Consider the following 21119-nt stretch of genomic DNA (forward strand, 5'->3'; position numbering starts at 1 on the left):
TTTTGGAAGTTTATGAATGCATCATAGACTCTATCCTTAGATGGCATCAAAGTTACCCAAGTATACTTAGATTTCTCATCTATGAATGTGACAAAATACTTATGGTTATCTCTAGATGCACAAGGTGAAGACCAAACATCAGAATGCACAAGATCAAAGCAATTTTCATAAATCGCACTAGACTTAGGAAAAACAGCTTTGCAATGTTTGCCTAGAATGCATGCTTCACAATTTGAGCAATCATAAGAAAAACCAGGCATTAATAAACTTAAAGCTCGAGAATGTGGATGGCCAAGTCTCTCATGCCACAATACAACCGAAGTCTTAACAGAGTTTGCAAAGATAGAAGAAACATTATTCTTAGAAACAGAATTTAAAGAGATGTCTTGAAACACATATAAGTCATCCTTGGTGCTTCCTTGCCCAAACACTTTTCCACTCTCAATATCCTGCAACTTCACGTCATTAGGACTAAAAATAGCTAAACAATTCAAGTCCTTAGTCGTTTTCTTAACAGAAAGAAGATTTGAAGTGAACTTAGGCATATAGAAAGCACTAGATTTCTTATCAAACAGATTAATGCAACCTACACCCTCTATTGGCACGTTATGACCATTTGCAACCTTAACATTCCCTAAAGCCGGTTTAATGTTCTCTAACAACTTAGGATTACTAATCATATGGTGAGAAGCTCCTGAGTCCAAAACTAATGAATTCAAATCACTAGAATTAGAAGTAAAGAGAGAGATACCGCCAGGATGTAATTTGGACGCAATGGATTGAAGGAGGCTCTCTAGATCAGCTTTTTTCATCACAATGGTCTCTTGAGAGGTGAAAGCCGAGTTCTTGTCTTGTGTAGCTTGTAACGCCTTCTCATGATGACCATATTGTACAATAGCTCTTTCGCCATTCTCGGAACCTTCACTTGCATCTGCCATGTTCGCCTTTCCCTTGTCCTTTTTGAACTTGTCCGGCTTCAAATGAGGGTGAAGTATCCAGCATTTATCCTTGAGATGGCCCTTCTTCTCACAGTGTTCGCAAACCAATGTCTTCTTGTCTCCTTGCTTCACAAAGCCCACTTTGTTAGCCGTTGGTAGACTCGCATTCTTGTTGCCAAACAACTAAAGAGTGCCATACTCCTTTTGTATCTTAGCACATACTTGCTCGAGAGTAGGGCTCTTGTCTTCCCTCAGGATGTGTTGGATTACATCCGTATAGCTTTGGTTTAGTGACAGCAACAACCCGAACACGCGATCTTGCTCTTTACGCTCCTTGAGTGTCTTCGCATCAGTGGTGAAAGGCCTTAACATCTCTAGCTCAGCAACCAAAGACCTATACTTCCCAAAGTGAGTGTTGAAATCACTCTCTTCTTGGCTCAGACTACCGAGAGCTTTCTTAAGACCATAAACCCGAGTCAAGTTGGACTCATTGCCAAACACGCTTGTAAGAGTATCCCAAAGCTCCTTAAAAGTCTCACAGTATGAGTAACCTTCTAGTATAGACGCTTCTAGAGAGCAATGAAGGGCGCTAAGAACATTCAGATCAAACTGCTTCCAAGTGCCTTCTTCCAAGCTCGAATCACTCGCCTTTAGCTCCTCGTAGGTGGACTCAATGTGCTTTGTGAGCTTTCTCCCTCCTAGCATATTCAAAGTGGTCCGCTTCCACAAAAGGAAGTTATTCCCATTCAGAGTAACCGGAAATTTCAAGTCTTTGAAGGTGTCATTCACCTTACCACCATAAACCGTAAAAGACATCTTCTTCCATTAAGTGAAGCTCTAATCTTGACTTTGAACCGTTCAAAATTCAGAAATAGACCCCTCAATCGAAACGCAACTAACCCTCAGTGTCTATTCTACCAAACCCCTGAACCTTAACCTGATTCCGTAAGCTAAGAATACCGATAAGAGAAGATAAAGACCAGACCTTTGAATAACACTACCCAAGTTCTGATTAGCTTCAGCTCCTTAGATCTTTCTCGATATTTCTACTTAAACCCACTAAGAACCAGCTTTAGAAACCTAAAAGACTCAAGCTTTAAACCAGAAAAGACCTTTCACATATTAGTCGCAAGATGAAAGCTTTTACGAAACGAACCAGTAATGATCGAACCAGAGAAAAGAATCGGACAGAGAAGAAGAATCGAACGAGAACGAGAAATAAGACTTAATAATCGAGAGTTGCTCTGATACCATGTAAATTATAGAAGATCTAAGTCGGAAATATGTGAAGAACCATGTTTAGAGATGGAGTGAAAACGGTGGAAATGTATTGGAGAAGAAGAAGGAAAAAAACAATGAGGGGGCTGGATCGATTTATATAGAACATGCTCTAGGTTTAAATGGGTTATGCACAAAGACATAATTGCATCCTCATTCAACCTTGTACAAATCGAATCCTAGGCCACCTCATGCCAGCTCATAAACGGTCACAAAGGAAGGAGACAAAGGTACACTCACTACAAGACAAACTACTTTATAACGCGCCTTGACCCGAGCTGTCCTTTAGTCAATATAGCCGTTGGCCCTTTCTTATCTTCTCTTCTCCTTTTATTAACTTAACTTATTACTCAAGTAACTATATTTACTATATAACTATTACTTAGTTAATAGTAAATATCTGCTTGTTCAACACTAGGGTCAGAATCTGTGACAATCCAATGCATTTGACTAATTGTAAGAGTTTCGGATGAATTTGAAGTGTTTAGACAACACTTATACCCATTTTGTCCCAAAATATGCTTAAAACGAGAAAACAGACTAAAACCGAGAAAACATTGATTCCAAGTATTAAACAGCTTTATTACTGTTTCTAGGGTCAGAATGTGTGAAAATCAAATGCATTTGACTAATTTTAAGAGTTCGAGTTGAATTTGGAGTGTTTAGACAACACTTATACCCATTTTGTCCCGAAACAGACTAAAACCAAGAATGTTTCTAGGTTCAGAATGTGCGACAATCCAATGCATTTGACTAATTGAAGGAGTTTCAGATGAATTTAGAGTGTTTAGACAACGCTTAACCCTGTTTTATCCCAAAACAGGCTTAAACCGAAAAAACATTGATTTGAAGCCGTAAACAGCTTTGTTACTGTTTCTAGGGTCAAATTATGTAGCAATCCAATGCAATTGACTAATTTTAAGAGTTCGGGTTGAATTTGGAGTGTTTAGACAAAACTTATACCCATTTTGTCCCAAAACAGGGTAAAACCGAGAAAACATTAATTCGAAGCAGTAAACAGCTTTGTTTGTGTTTCTAGGGTCAAAATGTGTGAAAATGCAATGCATTTGAATAATTTTAAGAGTTTGGGATGAATTTGGAGTGCTTAGACAACACTTATACTCATTTTGTCCCGAAACAGGCTAAAACCGAGAAAACATTGATTCGAAGCAGTAAACAACATTGTTACTGTTTCTAGGGTCAAAAATATGTAATAATCCAATGCATTTGACTAATTTTAAGAGTTCGGAATGAATTTGCAGTGTTTAGACAAGGCTTATACCTATTTTGTCCCAAAATAGGGTTAAAACGAGAAAACAGGCTAAAACCGAGAAAACATTAATTCGAAGCAGTAAACAGCTTTGTTTGTGTTTCTAGGGTCAAAGTATGTGACAATCCAATGCATTTGACTAAATTTAAGAGTTCACGATGAATTTGGAGTGTTTAGACAACACTTATACCCATTTTGTCCCGAAACATGCTAAAACCGAGAAAATATTAATTCGAAGCAGTAAACAGCTTTGTTAATGTTTCTAGGTTCAGAATTTGTGACAATCCAATGCATTTGACTAATTGAAGGAGTTTCGGATGAATTTGGAGTGTTTAGACAACGCTTAACCCTATTTTATCCCAAAACAGGCTTAAACTAAAAAACATTGATTTGAAGCAGTAAACAGCTTTGTTACTGTTTCTAGGGTCAAAATATGTAACAATCCAATGCATTTGTCTACATTTAAGAGTTCGGGTTGAATTTGGAGTCTTTAAACAAGACTTATACCCATTTTGTCCCAAAACAGGGTAAAACCGAGAAAACATTTATCCGAAGCAGTAAACAGCTTTGTTTGTTTTTATAGGGTCAAAATGTGTGATAATCCAATGCATTTGACTAACTTTAAGATTTCGGGATGAATTTGGAGTGTCTAGACAACACTTATACTCATTTTGTCCCGAAACAGGCTAAAACCGAGAAAACATTGGTTCGAAGCAGTAAACAGCTTTGTTACAGTTTCTAGGGTCAAAATATGTAACAATCCAATGCATTTGTCTAATTTTAAGAGTTCGGGTTGAATTTGGAGTCTTTAGACAAGACTTATACCCATTTTGTCCCAAAACAGGGTAAAACCGAGAAAACATTTATCCGAAGCAGTAAACAGCTTTGTTTGTGTTTCTAGGGTCAAACTGTGTGACAATCCAATGCATTTGACTAACTTTAAGAGTTCACGATGAATTTGGAGTGTTTAGACAACACTTATACCCATTTTGTCCCAAAACATGCTAAAACCGAGAAAATATTAATTCGAAGCAGTAAACAGCTTTGTTAATGTTTCTAGGTTCAGAATTTGTGACAATCCAATGCATTTGACTAATTGAAGGAGTTTCGGATGAATTTGGAGTGTTTAGACAACGCTTAACCCTGTTTTATCCCAAAACAGGCTTAAACTAAAAAAACATTGATTTGAAGCAGTAAACAGCTTTATTACTGTTTCTAGGGTCAAAGTATGTGACAATCCAATGCATTTGACTAAATTTAAGAGTTCACAATGAATTTGGAGTGTTTAGACAACACTTATACCCATTTTGTCCCGAAACATGCTAAAGCCGAGAAAATATTAATTCGAAGCAGTATACAGCTTTGTTAATGTTTTTAGGTTCAGAATTTGTGACAATCCAATGCTTTTGACTAATTGAAGGAGTTTCGGATGAATTTGGAGTGTTTAGACAACGCTTAACCCTGTTTTATCCCAAAACAGGCTTAAACTAAAAAAACATTTATTTAAAGCAGTAAACAGCTTTGTTACTGTTTCTAGGGTTAAAATATGTAACAATCCAATGCATTTGTCTAACTTTAAGAGTTCAGGTTGAATTTGGAGTCTTTAAACAAGACTTATACCCATTTTGTCCCAAAACAGGGTAAAACCGAGAAAACATTTATCCGAAGCAGTAAACAGCTTTGTTTGTTTTTATAGGGTCAAAATGTGTGACAATCCAATGCATTTGACTACCTTTAAGATTTCGGGATGAATTTGGAGTGTCTAGACAACACTTATACTCATTTTGTCCCGAAACAGGCTAAAACGGAGAAAACATTGATTCGAAGCAGTAAACAGCTTTGTTATTGTTTCAAGGTCAAAATATGTAGCAATCTAATGCATTTGACTAAGTTTAAGAGTTCAGGTTGAATTTGGAGTGTTTAGACAACACTTATACCCATTTTGTCCCAAAATATGCTTAAAACGAGAAAACAGACTAAAACCGAGAAAACATTGATTCCAAGCATTAAACAGCTTTGTTACTGTTTCTAGGGTCAGAATGTGTGAAAATCAAATGCATTTGACTAATTTTAAGAGTTCGAGTTGAATTTGGAGTGTTTAGACAACACTTATACCCATTTTGTCCCGAAACAGGCTAAAACGAAGAAAATTTTAATTCGAAGCAGTAAACAGCTTTGTTAATGTTTCTAGGTTTAGAATGTGCGACAATCCAATGCATTTGACTAATTGAAGGAGTTTCAGATGAATTTGGAGTGTTTAGACAACGCTTAACCCTGTTTTATCCCAAAACAGGCTTAAACCGAAAAAACATTGATTTGAAGCAGTAAACAGCTTTGTTATTGTTTCTAGGGTCAAATTATGTAACAATCCAATGCAATTGACTAATTTTAAGAGTTCGGGTTGAATTTGGAGTGTTTAGACAAAACTTCTACCCATTTTGTCCCAAAACAGGGTAAAACCGAGAAAACATTAATTCGAAGTAGTAAACAGCTTTGTTTGTGTTTATAGGGTCAAAATGTGTGAAAATCCAATGCATTTGAATAATTTTAAGAGTTTGGGATGAATTTGGAGTGCTTAGACAACACTTGTACTCATTTTGTCCCGAAACAGGCTAAAACCGAGAAAACATTGATTCGAAGCAGTAAACAACATTGTTACTGTTTCTAGGGTCAAAAATATGTAACAATCCAATGCATTTGACTAATTTTAAGAGTTCGGATTGAATTTGGAGTGTTTAGACAAGACTTATACCTATTTTGTCCCAAAACAGGGTTAAAACGAGAAAACAGGCTAAAACCGAGAAAACATTAATTCGAAGCAGTAAACAGCTTTGTTTGTGTTTCTAGGGTCAAAGTATGTGACAATCCAATGCATTTGACTAAATTTAAGAGTTCACGATGAATTTGGAGTGTTTAGACAACACTTATACCCATTTTGTCCCGAAACATGCTAAAACCGAGAAAACATTGATTCAAAGCATTAAACTGCTCTGTTACTGTTTCTAAGTTCAAAATGTATGACAATCCAATGCATTTGACTAATTGTAGGAGTTTGGGATGAATTGGGAGTGTTTAGACAACGCTTAACCCTGTTTTATCCCAAAAAAGGCTTAAACTAAAAAACCATTGATTTGAAGCAGTAAACAGCTTTGTTACTGTTTCTAGGGTCAAAATATGTAACAATCCAATGCATTTGTCTAATTTTAAGAGTTCGGGTTGAATTTGGAGTCTTTAGACAAGACTTATACCCATTTTGTCCCAAAACAGGGTAAACCCGAGAAAACATTTATCCGAAGCAGTAAACAGCTTTGTTTGTGTTTCTAGGGTCAAAATGTGTGACAATCCAATGCATTTGACTAACTTTAAGATTTCGGGATGAATTTGGAGTGTCTAGACAACACTTATACTCATTTTGTCCCGAAACAGGCTAAAACCGAGAAAACATTGGTTCGAAGCAGTAAACAGCTTTGTTACAGTTTCTAGGGTCAAAATATGTAACAATCCAATGCATTTGTCTAATTTTAAGAGTTCGGGTTGAATTTGGAGTCTTTAGACAAGACTTATACCCATTTTGTCCCAAAACAGGGTAAAACCGAGAAAACATTTATCCGAAGCAGTAAACAGCTTTGTTTGTGTTTCTAGGGTCAAACTGTGTGACAATCCAATGCATTTGACTAACTTTAAGAGTTTACGATGAATTTGGAGTGTTTAGACAACACTTATACCCATTTTGTCCCAAAACATGCTAAAACCGAGAAAATATTAATTCGAAGCAGTAAACAGCTTTGTTAATGTTTCTAGGTTCAGAATTTGTGACAATCCAATGCATTTGACTAATTGAAGGAGTTTCGGATGAATTTGGAGTGTTTAGACAACGCTTAACCCTGTTTTATCTCAAAACAGGCTTAAACTAAAAAAACATTGATTTGAAGCAGTAAACAGCTTTATTACTGTTTCTAGGGTCAAAATATGTAACAATCCAATGCATTTGTCTAACTTTAAGAGTTCGGGTTGAATTTGGAGTCTTTAAACAAGACTTATACCCATTTTGTCCCAAAACAGGGTAAAAACGAGAAAACATTTATCCGAAGCAGTAAACAGCTTTGTTTGTTTTTATAGGGTCAAAATGTGTGACAATCCAATGCATTTGACTACCTTTAAGATTTCGGGATGAATTTGGAGTGTCTAGACAACACTTATACTCATTTTGTCCCGAAACAGGCTAAAACGGAGAAAACATTGATTTGAAGCAGTAAACAGCTTTGTTACTGTTTCAAGGTCAAAATATGTAGCAATCTAATGCATTTGACTAAGCTTAAGAGTTCAGGTTGAATTTGGAGTGTTTAGACAACACTTATACCCATTTTGTCCCAAAATAGGCTTAAAACGAGAAAACAGACTAAAACCGAGAAAACATTGATTCCAAGCATTAAACAGCTTTGTTACTGTTTCTAGGGTCAGAATGTGTGAAAATCAAATGCATTTGACTAATTTTAAGAGTTCGAGTTGAATTTGGAGTGTTTAGACAACACTTATACCCATTTTGTCCCGTAACAGGCTAAAACGAAGAAAATTTTAATTCGAAGCAGTAAACAGCTTTGTTAATGTTTCTAGGTTTAGAATGTGCGACAATCCAATGCATTTGACTAATTGAAGGAGTTTCAGATGAATTTGGAGTGTTTAGACAACGCTTAACCCTGTTTTATCCCAAAACAGGCTTAAACCGAAAAAACATTGATTTGAAGCAGTAAACAGCTTTGTTATTGTTTCTAGGGTCAAATTATGTAACAATCCAATGCAATTGACTAATTTTAAGAGTTCGGGTTGAATTTGGAGTGTTTAGACAAAACTTCTACCCATTTTGTCCCAAAACAGGGTAAAACCGAGAAAACATTAATTCGAAGTAGTAAACAGCTTTGTTTGTGTTTATAGGGTCAAAATGTGTGAAAATCCAATGCATTTGAATAATTTTAAGAGTTTGGGATGAATTTGGAGTGCTTAGACAACACTTATACTCATTTTGTCCCGAAACAGGCTAAAACCGAGAAAACATTGATTCGAAGCAGTAAACAACATTGTTACTGTTTCTAGGGTCAAAAATATGTAACAATCCAATGCATTTGACTAATTTTAAGAGTTCGGATTGAATTTGGAGTGTTTAGACAAGACTTAAACCTATTTTGTCCCAAAACAGGGTTAAAACGAGAAAACAGGCTAAAACCGAGAAAACATTAATTCAAAGCAGTAAACAGCTTTGTTTGTGTTTCTAGGGTCAAAGTATGTGACAATCCAATGCATTTGACTAAATTTAAGAGTTCACGATGAATTTGGAGTGTTTAGACAACACTTATACCCATTTTGTCCCGAAACATGCTAAAACCGAGAAAACATTGATTCAAAGCATTAAACTGCTCTGTTACTGTTTCTAAGTTCAAAATGTATGACAATCCAATGCATTTGACTAATTGTAGGAGTTTGGGATGAATTGGGAGTGTTTAGACAACGCTTAACCCTGTTTTATCCCAAAACAGGCTTAAACTAAAAAACCATTGATTTGAAGCAGTAAACAGCTTTGTTACTGTTTCTAGGGTCAAAATATGTAACAATCCAATGCATTTGTCTAATTTTAAGAGTTCGGGTTGAATTTGGAGTCTTTAGACAAGACTTATACCCATTTTGTCCCAAAACAGGGTAAACCCGAGAAAACATTTATCCGAAGCAGTAAACAGCTTTGTTTGTGTTTCTAGGGTCAAAATGTGTGACAATCCAATGCATTTGACAAACTTTAAGATTTCGGGATGAATTTGGAGTGTCTAGACAACACTTATACTCATTTTGTCCCGAAACAGGCTAAAACCGAGAAAACATTGGTTCGAAGCAGTAAACAGCTTTGTTACAGTTTCTAGGGTCAAAATATGTAACAATCCAATGCATTTGTCTAATTTTAAGAGTTCGGATTGAATTTGGAGTCTTTAGACAAGACTTATACCCATTTTGTCCCAAAACAGGGTAAAACCGAGAAAACATTTATCCGAAGCAGTAAACAGCTTTGTTTGTGTTTCTAGGGTCAAACTGTGTGACAATCCAATGCATTTGACTAACTTTAAGAGTTCACGATGAATTTGGAGTGTTTAGACAATACTTATACCCATTTTGTCCCAAAACATGCTAAAACCGAGAAAATATTAATTCGAAGCAGTAAACAGCTTTGTTAATGTTTCTAGGTTCAGAATTTGTGACAATCCAATGCATTTGACTAATTGAAGGAGTTTCAGATGAATTTGGAGTGTTTAGACAACGCTTAACCCTGTTTTATCCCAAAACAGGCTTAAACTAAAAAAACATTGATTTGAAGCAGTAAACAGCTTTATTACTGTTTCTAGGGTCAAAATATGTAACAATCCAATGCATTTGTCTAACTTTAAGAGTTCGGGTTGAATTTGGAGTCTTTAAACAAGACTTATACCCATTTTGTCCCAAAACAGGGTAAAACCGAGAAAACATTTATCCGAAGCAGTAAACAGCTTTGTTTGTTTTTATAGGGTCAAAATGTGTGACAATCCAATGCATTTGACTACCTTTAAGATTTCGGGATGAATTTGGAGTGTCTAGACAACACTTATACTCATTTTGTCCCGAAACAGGCTAAAACGGAGAAAACATTGATTCGAAGCAGTAAACAGCTTTGTTACTGTTTAAAGGTCAAAATATGTAGCAATCTAATGCATTTGACTAAGTTTAAGAGTTCAGGTTGAATTTGGAGTGTTTAGACAACACTTATACCCATTTTGTCCCAAAATAGGCTTAAAACGAGAAAACAGACTAAAACCGAGAAAACATTGATTCCAAGCATTAAACAGCTTTGTTACTGTTTCTAGGGTCAGAATGTGTGAAAATCAAATGCATTTCACTAATTTTAAGAGTTCGAGTTGAATTTGGAGTGTTTAGACAACACTTATACCCATTTTGTCCCGAAACAGGCTAAAACGAAGAAAATTTTAATTCGAAGCAGTAAACAGCTTTGTTAATGTTTCTAGGTTTAGAATGTGCGACAATCCAATGCATTTGACTAATTGAAGGAGTTTCAGATGAATTTGGAGTGTTTAGACAACGCTTAACCCTGTTTTATCCCAAAACAGGCTTAAACCGAAAAAACATTGATTTGAAGCAGTAAACAGCTTTGTTATTGTTTCTAGGGTCAAATTATGTAACAATCCAATGCAATTGACTAATTTTAAGAGTTCGGGTTGAATTTGGAGTGTTTAGACAAAACTTCTACCCATTTTGTCCCAAAACATGGTAAAACCGAGAAAACATTAATTCGAAGTAGTAAACAGCTTTGTTTGTGTTTATAGGGTCAAAATGTGTGAAAATCCAATGCATTTGAATAATTTTAAGAGTTTGGGATGAATTTGGAGTGCTTAGACAACACTTATACTCATTTTGTCCCGAAACAGGCTAAAACCGAGAAAACATTGATTCGAAGCAGTAAACAACATTGTTACTGTTTCTAGGGTCAAAAATATGTAACAATCCAATGCATTTGACTAATTTTAAGAGTTCGGATTGAATTTGGAGTGTTTAGACAAGACTTAAACCTATTTTGTCCCAAAACAGGGTTAAAACGAGAAAACAGGCTAAAACCGAGAAAACATTAATTCAAAGCAGTAAACAGCTTTGTTTGTGTTTCTAGGGTCAAAGTATGTGACAATCCAATGCATTTGACTAAATTTAAGAGTTCACGATGAATTTGGAATGTTTAGACAACACTTATACCCATTTTGTCCCGAAACATGCTAAAACCGAGAAAACATTGATTCAAAGCATTAAACTGCTCTGTTACTGTTTCTAAGTTCAAAATGTATGACAATCCAATGCATTTGACTAATTGTAGGAGTTTGGGATGAATTGGGAGTGTTTAGACAACGCTTAACCCTGTTTTATCCCAAAACAGGCTTAAACTAAAAAACCATTGATTTGAAGCAGTAAACAGCTTTGTTACTGTTTCTAGGGTCAAAATATGTAACAATCCAATGCATTTGTCTAATTTTAAGAGTTCGGGTTGAATTTGGAGTCTTTAGACAAGACTTATACCCATTTTGTCCCAAAACAGGGTAAACCCGAGAAAACATTTATCCGAAGCAGTAAACAGCTTTGTTTGTGTTTCTAGGGTCAAAATGTGTGACAATCCAATGCATTTGACTAACTTTAAGAGTTCGGGATGAATTTGAAGTGTCTAGACAACACTTATACTCATTTTATCCCGAAACAGGCTAAAACCGAGAAAACATTGATTCGAAGCAGTAAACAGCTTTGTTACTGTTTCAAGGTCAAAATATGTAGCAATCTAATGCGTTTGACTAAGTTTAAGAGTTCAGGTTGAATTTGGAGTGTTTTGACAAGACTTATACCCATTTTGTCCCAAAATAGGGTTAAAACGAGAAAACAGGCAAAAACCGAGAAAACATTTATTCGAAGAAGTAAACAGACTTTTTACTGTTTCTAGGGTCAGAATCTGTGACAATCCAATGCATTTGACTAATTGTAAGAGTTTGGGATGAATTTGGAGTGTTTAGACAACAGTTATACCCATTTTGTCCCAAAATAGGCTTAAAACGAGAAAACAGACTAAAACCGAGAAAACATTGATTCCAAGCATTAAATGTAAGTTTAGAAGAAAAGAGAATGAGAAGATTGAGTGTGTAGAACAAGTAAGTTAGTGTTTAGTTGAGTGAGTAAACGAGAGAGAGAGAGAGAGAGAGAGAGTGTAAGCGAAACCAAAGTGTAGAAGAAGAAGAAACTTTCTTACTTGATATGGATCCTAGATACAAACTAATTATAGGCTATACAAGTAGAATATTCTCTACAGATTCTATGCACAAGTTACATGACTGAAAGTGACATGTCTCCTTAAACATACATGTGACTCTTATTTGACTTCTCTTTGCTTCCCACTTGTGTAATCTCGACAACGGCTAAATGGAGGAAGGTTCTAGTGGCTTTGTGACCGTTGGGGACTTCAGCTAGTGGATTGGACTCGCTAACCTTCTAACATGTACGGATGGCCCATCTTTCCTTGGTTGTACGGACGGCCCATCTTGCATTGGCTGTACGGACAGTGCTTGTACGGACGGTGTGGTGCGGATGGTGTGTGTGTGTGAGTTCTCATACTCCCCCTCAATCTTTAAGCGACTTATTGTCGATAAAGATTGAAGATCACGAACACCTACCTCATTAAAAACCTTAGGATAGAAAACCACTTGGGAAAAACTATACTTAAGGGAAAAAGAGTGTAGGTACCATGTGAGGGTACTCATGGCCGAGTGAGGTCTATAAGACCAAGTTTAGAATGGATATACTCACACACTTGTGGACTAGCTGCCTTGGTGTGAATGTCAGCGAGTTGTTCAGAGCTTTTGGTGTGGCAAGGGAGAGTGACCCCAAGTTGAATTTGTTCGCGGACCTTATGACAATCGACCTCGATGTGTTTTGTCCGTTCATGAAACACAGAGTTAATGGCTATGTGTATGGCCGCCTCATTATCACAATGCATCGTGATAGGTTTTGATGATTCAACTCCAAGATCCTTCAGTAGAGCCTTAAGCCACATCAGTTCGGTAGTCAGTTTCCTCATGGCCCTATACTCTGCTTCAGCACTTGAAAGTGATACCACCTTTTGTTTCTTGCTTTTTCATGTGACAAGATTGCCTCCTAGGAATGTGCAATATCCGGTTGTTGATCGACGGTCTTCGCGGTCGCCGGCGTAATCAGCGTCACAATACCCTACCAGTTCCGTGTTCTCATTGCGTCCCATCCAGATGCCTTGTCCGGGCACACCTTTGATGTATTTGAGGATCCGGTTCACCATGTTCCAATGATGGACAGTTGGGTTTTGCATATGCTGGCTAGCCTGGTTCACAGCAAAACAAATGTCAGGTCGAGTAATAGTAAGGTAGATAAGCTTACCTACTAGCCGCCGATATCGTGTGACATCTTCAAATGGAGCCGCCTCAAGCTCCCCCTTTCCTCCTGCTTTATAGTTTTCTTCAAGTGGTGTTGCCACATTCTTTGAACCAAGTTTTCCTGCTTCAGCTAAGAGATCAAGTGCATATTTTCTTTGTGATAAGAATAATCCCTCATTAGTCCTATATACCTCTATCCCAAGAAAGTACTTAAGTTCTCCAAGGTCTTTAATATCAAATACTGATTTAAGGAAATCTTGGGTGTCTTGAATCCCTACCTTGTCACTTCCAGATATGATGATATCATCAACATATACTAGAATGACTATAATACCTTTATCACTTGGTAGTGTGAAGAGGGTGTGGTCAGCGTCTGATTTGTGGAAGCCTCTCCCAAGCAATGTAGTGCTTAGTTTGTGGTACCATGCTCTTGGAGATTGTTTTAAACCATATATGGCCTTGTTGAGCTTAAAGACTTTTCCAGGTCCAATGGTGTCTTCTAGGCCGGGTGGTGGCCTCATGTACACCTCATCTTCCAGTTCACCTTGTAAGAACGCATTCTTAACATCCATTTGCCAAAGCTCCCAATCCAAGTTGGTGGCCAAGGATAAGACGACTCGAACTGTATGTAGTTTGGCCACCGGAGCAAACGTATCAAGATAGTCCTCCCCATACGTTTGTGTAAACCCACGTGCGACAAGGCGGGCGTTATAGCGTTCAATCTCCCCATCACTCTTGTATTTAATAGTGAAGATCCACCGTGAGGTGACAGCCTTCTTTCCTTTGGGTAAGTCGGCCTCATCCCATGTGTGGTTTTTCTCCATTGCTACTCTCTCTGCATGAACCGCATCACACCATACCTTGTCCTCCTTAGCCTCATCATATGTTTGTGGAATCCAATGCTTATCAATTTGGCCAAGGAAGGCTTGGTGTTCCACCAGAAAGTGAGCCAACGTGCACACAGCCTGAATCGGATGAGCTACGACGGCATTGTTGTAGTACACACGTGTGTTTTGCCAGTTGGACGGGGGAAACTTGAGCCTTTGGCTGCATCTCAAGGGAATAACTTCCTAATATCATCATCCTCGTCGTCATCAACATGTTGGTCACTTGTCTCGGTCGGGTGAACCGTATCCTGATGTAATGGGGCCATTGGCATCGGTTGAGTGGTAGACTTGCTGGGGCTGTTTTCTATAGGTGGCTCAGACTCTCCTGGTGAGTTTGGCTCGGGTGAGATAGGGGCGTCCCGATCGTTTTGATCGTTTGTGACTCTTAGCCGTTCGAGGATGATCCGGAGGTTTGTTGCCCGATCGGATGGAGGGTTTGACAAGTCTCGTAGGTCATCCCAGTTTTTCTTGTTGTAGTATCCTTGAGACTCCATGAACTTCACATCCCGAGATACTAAGACCCTTTTGGCTTCATGATCATAGCACTTATACCCTTTTTGTGTCGTTGAATAGCCAATGAACATAGCCTTGGTGCTTTTGGCCTCAAGTTTGTCGCGTAATTCACCTGGTCTCAGCACAAAGCACGTACAACCAAATACTCGTAAGTGTTCCAACGTAGGTTTTTCTTTATTCAATACCTCAAATGGAGAGACGTCTTGCAAAATCTTTGTGGGTATGCGATTGATGAGATAACACGCCGCAAGGACAACATCACTCCAAAAACGTTTTGGGACATTTGTGTGGAACATCATGGACCGAGCCACTTCCATTAGGTGCTTGTTCTTCCTTTCAGCAACACCATTTAGTTGTGGGGTGTAAGGGCAACTGGTTTGATGGATTATGCCAAATTTGGTGAGATGTTGTTTAAAGGCATGGCTTGTGTATTCTCCCCCATTATCTGATCTCAACATTTTAATCTTTGCATTATAGTGGTTAGTCACATAATTTTGGAAACTAATAAATGCTTCAAGAACTCTATCCTTAGAGGGGAGCAAGGTTAGCCAAGTATACTTAGATTTTTCATCAATAAAAGTAACAAAATACTTTTGATTTTCTCTAGATAAGCATGGAGAGGTCCATACATCAGAATAAACAAGATCAAAGCAATTTTCATAGATAGTCAAAGACTTAGAGAAAACCGATTTGCAATGTTTACCAAGAATACATGCCTCACATTCAGCATTTTTGAAAGAAATATTTGGAAACATAAGTTCTAGAGCTCGAAAGTGAGGGTGTCCTAGTCTAGCATGCCAAATAGAGTCATTAGGTTTAACAATAACCGAATTAAAACAAGATGAAGAAGAAGCAGATAGGTTCAAGTCCTCAAGCACATAGAGATCATCCTTAGATCCTCCTTGGCCAAGAACTTTACTTGTCTCAATATCCTGAAAATAAACCTTGTTAGGACCAAATATTGCATAGCAATTTAAATCAGTGGTAGCTCTCTTAACTGATAGCAAGTTAGATGTAAAACTAGGCATGAAAAAGGCCTTAGAAACTTTATCAAACAATTTTAACTTTCCTATTCCCTTAACCGGTACTTTTTCACCATTCGCAATAATCACATTCCCTAAGGCAGGTTCAATGTCACTAATCAGCTTAGGATCACTAATCATGTGATGAGATGCACCTGAATCAACTATAAGAGGTTTATCCGGTTTTAAAGCAAGAAAAGTGTTACCGGAGGCCTTCTTGAGGGCTTTGATGAGGGCGTCCAGGTCTGACTTCCTTACCAGCTCCGATGATGAGGCTAGTGCAGTACCATTCCCTTCAATGCCTCGGTGGTTTTGTCAGTTGGTGCCACTTCCCCCACTATGGCCGCTTGGTGAGCCTTTGGACCTCCACGATTGGTCATGCCTCGGTTGACTCTAAGGTGAGGGTGAAGGATCCAGCAGCGACTCTTGAAGTGGCCAGGTTTCTTACAATGGTCACACACCGGAGGGTTCTTGTCATCATGTCGGTAGTATCCTTTGTTTGCAGCCGCTACCTCCACCTTATTTGCGGTCACAAGTTCACCTTTGTTTCCAAATAGCCCCATGGAGCCATGCTCCTTCTAGATCTGGCTGCATACATCATCTAGACTAGGAAGCTTATCTGACCTCAAGATATGTTTTATGAGGTCATTGTAAGATGGGTTCAGGGTGAGAAGGAGGCCGAACACCTTGTCTTGCTTGCGCCTCTCGTTCAAGATGGCCGGATCAAGCGTTGCCGGCCTTAGCATCTCAAGCTCAGCCCAAAGAGACCGAAACTTTCCAAAGTGTTTGGTGAACTCCATGTCTTCTTGACTAAGGTTGTTAATGGCCCTCTTCATTTCAAACACTCGGTTCAAATTGGTGGTGTTACCGAACACATTTTGTAATGTGTCCCATAGATCCTTGGCCGTCTCACAATATGAATAGGCTTCGAGTATTGGAGCATCAAGAGAGTTTTGAATGATGGCAAGAACACTTTGGTCTTCTTGAAACCATTTGTCTTCACCGCTTGTGACGGCTTCTTTGGCACCGATGGTAGGCTCTTCCTTTGGAGCCTCACTCATTGTAATATGGGTCCAAAGCCCTCGGCCGCATAGTGCCGTCTTTGTGGTCCTCGCCCACAACAAGTAGTTCTCTCCTTTGAGAGTGACTGGAACGATCAAAGTCTTTGTGCCTTCCATGGTGTTTTGTCCGCTGGTCAATAGAGTTATCCAACGGTTACAAGGGATCGCTTCTTGCGATTGAAACAGAAATGAAGGGAGTAAGAAGAGCGGAAGTGGTTAATGAGTGAGAGGTTGAAAACTAGGAGCAACAAGGCTCTGATACCATGTAAGTTTAGAAGAAAAGAGAATGAGAAGATTGAGTGTGTAGAACAAGTAAGTTAGTGTTTAGTTGAGTGAGTAAACGAGAGAGAGAGAGAGAGAGAGAGAGAGAGAGAGAGAGTGTAAGCGAAACCATAGTGTAGAAGAAGAAAGAAACTTTCTTACTTGATTTGGATCCTAGATACAAACTAATTATAGGCTATACAAGTAGAATATTCTCTACAGATTCTATGCACAAGTTACATGACTGAAAGTGACATGTCTCCTTAAACATACATGTGACTCTTATTTGACTTCTCTTTGCTTCCCACTTGTGTAATCTCGATAACGGCTAAATGGAGGAAGGTTCTAGTGGCTTTGTGACCGTTGGGACTTCAGCTAGTGGACTGGACTCGCTAACCTTCTAACATGTACGGATGGCCCATCTTTCCTTGGTTGTACGGACGACCCATCTTGCATTGGCCGTACGGACAGTGCTTGTACGGACGGTGTGGTGCGGATGGTGTGTGTGTGTGAGTTCTCATATTAAACAGCTTTGTTACTGTTTCTAGGGTCAGAATGTGTGAAAATCAAATGCATTTAACTAATTTTAAGAGTTTGAGTTGAATTTGGAGTGTTTAGACAACACTTATACCCATTTTGTCCCGAAACAGGCTAAAACCAAGAAAATTTTAATTCGAAGCAGTAAACAGCTTTGTTAATGTTTCTAGGTTTAGAATGTGCGACAATCCAATGCATTTGACTAATTGAAGGAGTTTCAGATGAATTTGGAGTGTTTAGACAACGCTTAACCCTGTTTTATCCCAAAACAGGCTTAAACCGAAAAAACATTGATTTGAAGCACTAAACAGCTTTGTTACTGTTTCTAGGGTCAAATTATGTAACAATCCAATGCAATTGACTAATTTTAAGAGTTCGGGTTGAATTTGGAGTGTTTAGACAAAACTTCTACCCATTTTGTCCCAAAACAGGGTAAAACCGAGAAAACATTAATTCGAAGCAGTAAACAGCTTTGTTTGTGTTTATAGGGTCAAAATGTGTGAAAATCCAATGCATTTGAATAATTTTAAGAGTTTGGGATGAATTTGGAGTGCTTAGACAACACTTATACTCATTTTGTCCCGAAACAGGCTAAAACCGAGAAAACATTGATTCGAAGCAGTAAACAACATTGATACTGTTTCTAGGGTCAAAAATATGTAACAATCCAATGCATTTGACTAATTTTAAGAGTTCAGATTGAATTTGGAGTGTTTAGACAAAACTTATACCTATTTTGTCCCAAAACAGGGTTAAAACGAGAAAACAGGCTAAAACCGAGAAAACATTAATTCAAAACAGTAAACAGCTTTGCTTGTGTTTCTAGGGTCAAAGTATGTGACAATCCAATGCATTTGACTAAATTTAAGAGTTCACGATGAATTTGGAGTGTTTAGACAACACTTATACCCATTTTATCCCGAAACATGCTAAAACCAAGAAAACATTGATTCAAAGCATTAAACAGCTTTGTTACTGTTTCTAAGTTCAAAATGTATGACAATCCAATGCATTTGACTAATTTTAGGAGTTTGGGATGAATTGGGAGTGTTTAGACAACGCTTAACCCTGTTTTTTCCCAAAACAGGCTTAAACTAAAAAACCATTGATTTGAAGCAGTAAACAGCTTTTTTACTGTTTCTAGGGTCAAAATATGTAACAATCCAATGCATTTGTCTAATTTTAAGAGTTCGGGTTAAATTTGGATTCTTTAGACAAGACTTATACCCATTTTGTCCCAAAACAGGGTAAAACCGAGAAAACATTTATCCGAGGCAGACAACAGCTTTGTTTGTGTTTCTAGGGTAAAAATGTGTGATAATCCAATGCATTTGACTAACTTTAAGAGTTCGGGATGAATTTGGAGTGTTTAGACAACACTTATACCCATTTTGTCCCGAAACAGGCTAAAACCGAGAAAACATTGATTCGAAGCAGTAAACAGCTTTTTTACTGTTTCAAGGTCAAAATATGTAGCAATCTAAAGCATTTGACTAAGTTTAAGAGTTCAGGTTGAATTTGGAGTGTTTTGACAAGACTTATACCCATTTTGTCCCAAAATAGGGTTAAAACGAGAAAACAGGCTAAAACCGAGAAAACAATAATTTGAAGCAGTAAACAGCTTTCTTTGTGTTTCTAGGGTCAAAGTATGTGACAATCCAATGCATTTGACTAAATTTAAGAGTTCACAATGAATTTGGAGTGTTTAGACAACACTTATACCCATTTTGTCCCGAAACATGCTAAAGCCGAGAAAATATTAATTCGAAGCAGTATACAGCTTTGTTAATGTTTTTAGGTTCAGAATTTGTGACAATCCAATGCTTTTGACTAATTGAAGGAGTTTCGGATGAATTTGGAGTGTTTAGACAACGCTTAACCCTGTTTTATCCCAAAACAGGCTTAAACTAAAAAAACATTTATTTAAAGCAGTAAACAGCTTTGTTACTGTTTCTAGGGTTAAAATATGTAACAATCCAATGCATTTGTCTAACTTTAAGAGTTCAGGTTGAATTTGGAGTCTTTAAACAAGACTTATACCCATTTTGTCCCAAAACAGGGTAAAACCGAGAAAACATTTATCCGAAGCAGTAAACAGCTTTGTTTGCTTTTATAGGGTCAAAATGTGTGACAATCCAATGCATTTGACTAACTTTAAGATTTCGGGATGAATTTGGAGTGTCTAGACAACACTTATACTCATTTTGTCCCGAAACAGGCTAAAACCGAGAAAACATTGATTCGAAGCAGTAAACATCTTTGTTACTGTTTCTAGGGTCAAAATATTTAGCAATCCAATACATTTGACTAATTTTAAGAGTTCGGGTTGAATTTGGAGTGTTTAGACAAGACTTATACCCATTTTGTCCCAAAATTGGGTTATAACGAGAAAACAGGCAAAAACCAAGAAAACTTTGATTCGAAGAAGTAAACAGACTTGTTACTATTTCTAGGGTCAGAATCTGTGACAATCCAATGCATTGGACTAATTATAAGAGTTTGGGATGAATTTGGAGTGTTTAGACAACAAATATACCCATTTTGTCCCAAAATAGGCTTAAAATGAGAAAACATTGATTTAAAGCAGTAAACAGCTTTGTTACTGTTAATAGGGTCTGAATGGGTGACAATCCAATGCATTTGACTTATTGTAGGAGTTTGGGATGAATTGGGAGTGTTTAGACAACGCTTAACCCTGTTTTATCCCGAAACATGCTTAAACTAAAAAACATTGATTTGAAGCAGTAAACAGCTTTGTTACTATTTCTAGGGTCAACATATGTAACAATCCAATGCATTTGTCTAATTTAAGAGTTCGGGTTGAATTTGGAGTGTTTAGACAAGACTTATACCCATTTTGTCCCAAAATTGGGTTAAAACGAGAAAACAGACAAAAACTGAGAAAACATTGATTCGAAGAAGTAAACAGACTTGTTACTGTTTCTAGGGTCAGAATCTGTGACAATCCAATGCATTGGACTAATTGTAAGAGTTTGGGATGAATTTGGAGTGTTTAGACAACACTTATACCCATTTTATCCCAAAATAGGCTTAAAACGAGAAAACATTGTTTCGAAGCAGTAAACAGCTTTGTTACTGTTAATAGGGTCTGAATGGGTGACAGTCCAATGCATTTGACTAATTTTAAGAGGTTGGGATGAATTTGGAGTGTGCAGACAACACTTAAACCTGTTTTATCTCAAAAGAGGCTTAAACCGAGAAAACAGGCTAAAACCAAGAAAACATTGATTTGAAGCAGTAAACAGCTATGTTACTGTTTCAAGGGTCAAAATATGTAACAATCCAATGCATCTGACTAATTATAAGAGTTCAGGATGAATTTGGAGTGTTTAGACAACACTTGTTTGCGGAATGAACAAAAGAAGAATG

The 21119-nt window shown here is 37.6% G+C and overlaps 1 pseudogene across 1 annotated transcript; it reads right to left on the reverse strand.

The window, feature by feature from the left end:
* Positions 1-243: 243 nt before the first annotated feature.
* LOC147940065 (uncharacterized) lies at positions 244-1874 on the reverse strand (annotated as a pseudogene). The gene is made up of 2 exons (XR_015563722.1): positions 752-1874; positions 244-449 (listed from the first exon to the last, which is right to left on the reverse strand). The product of XR_015563722.1 is annotated as an uncharacterized LOC147940065 (transcript).
* Between the last annotated feature and the right edge of the window lie 19245 nt (positions 1875-21119).

Source organism: Camelina sativa, chromosome 8, assembly GCF_030686135.1.
Source record: "Camelina sativa cultivar CO46 ecotype springtype chromosome 8, ASM3068613v1".
NCBI classification, from domain to species: domain Eukaryota; kingdom Viridiplantae; phylum Streptophyta; class Magnoliopsida; order Brassicales; family Brassicaceae; genus Camelina; species Camelina sativa.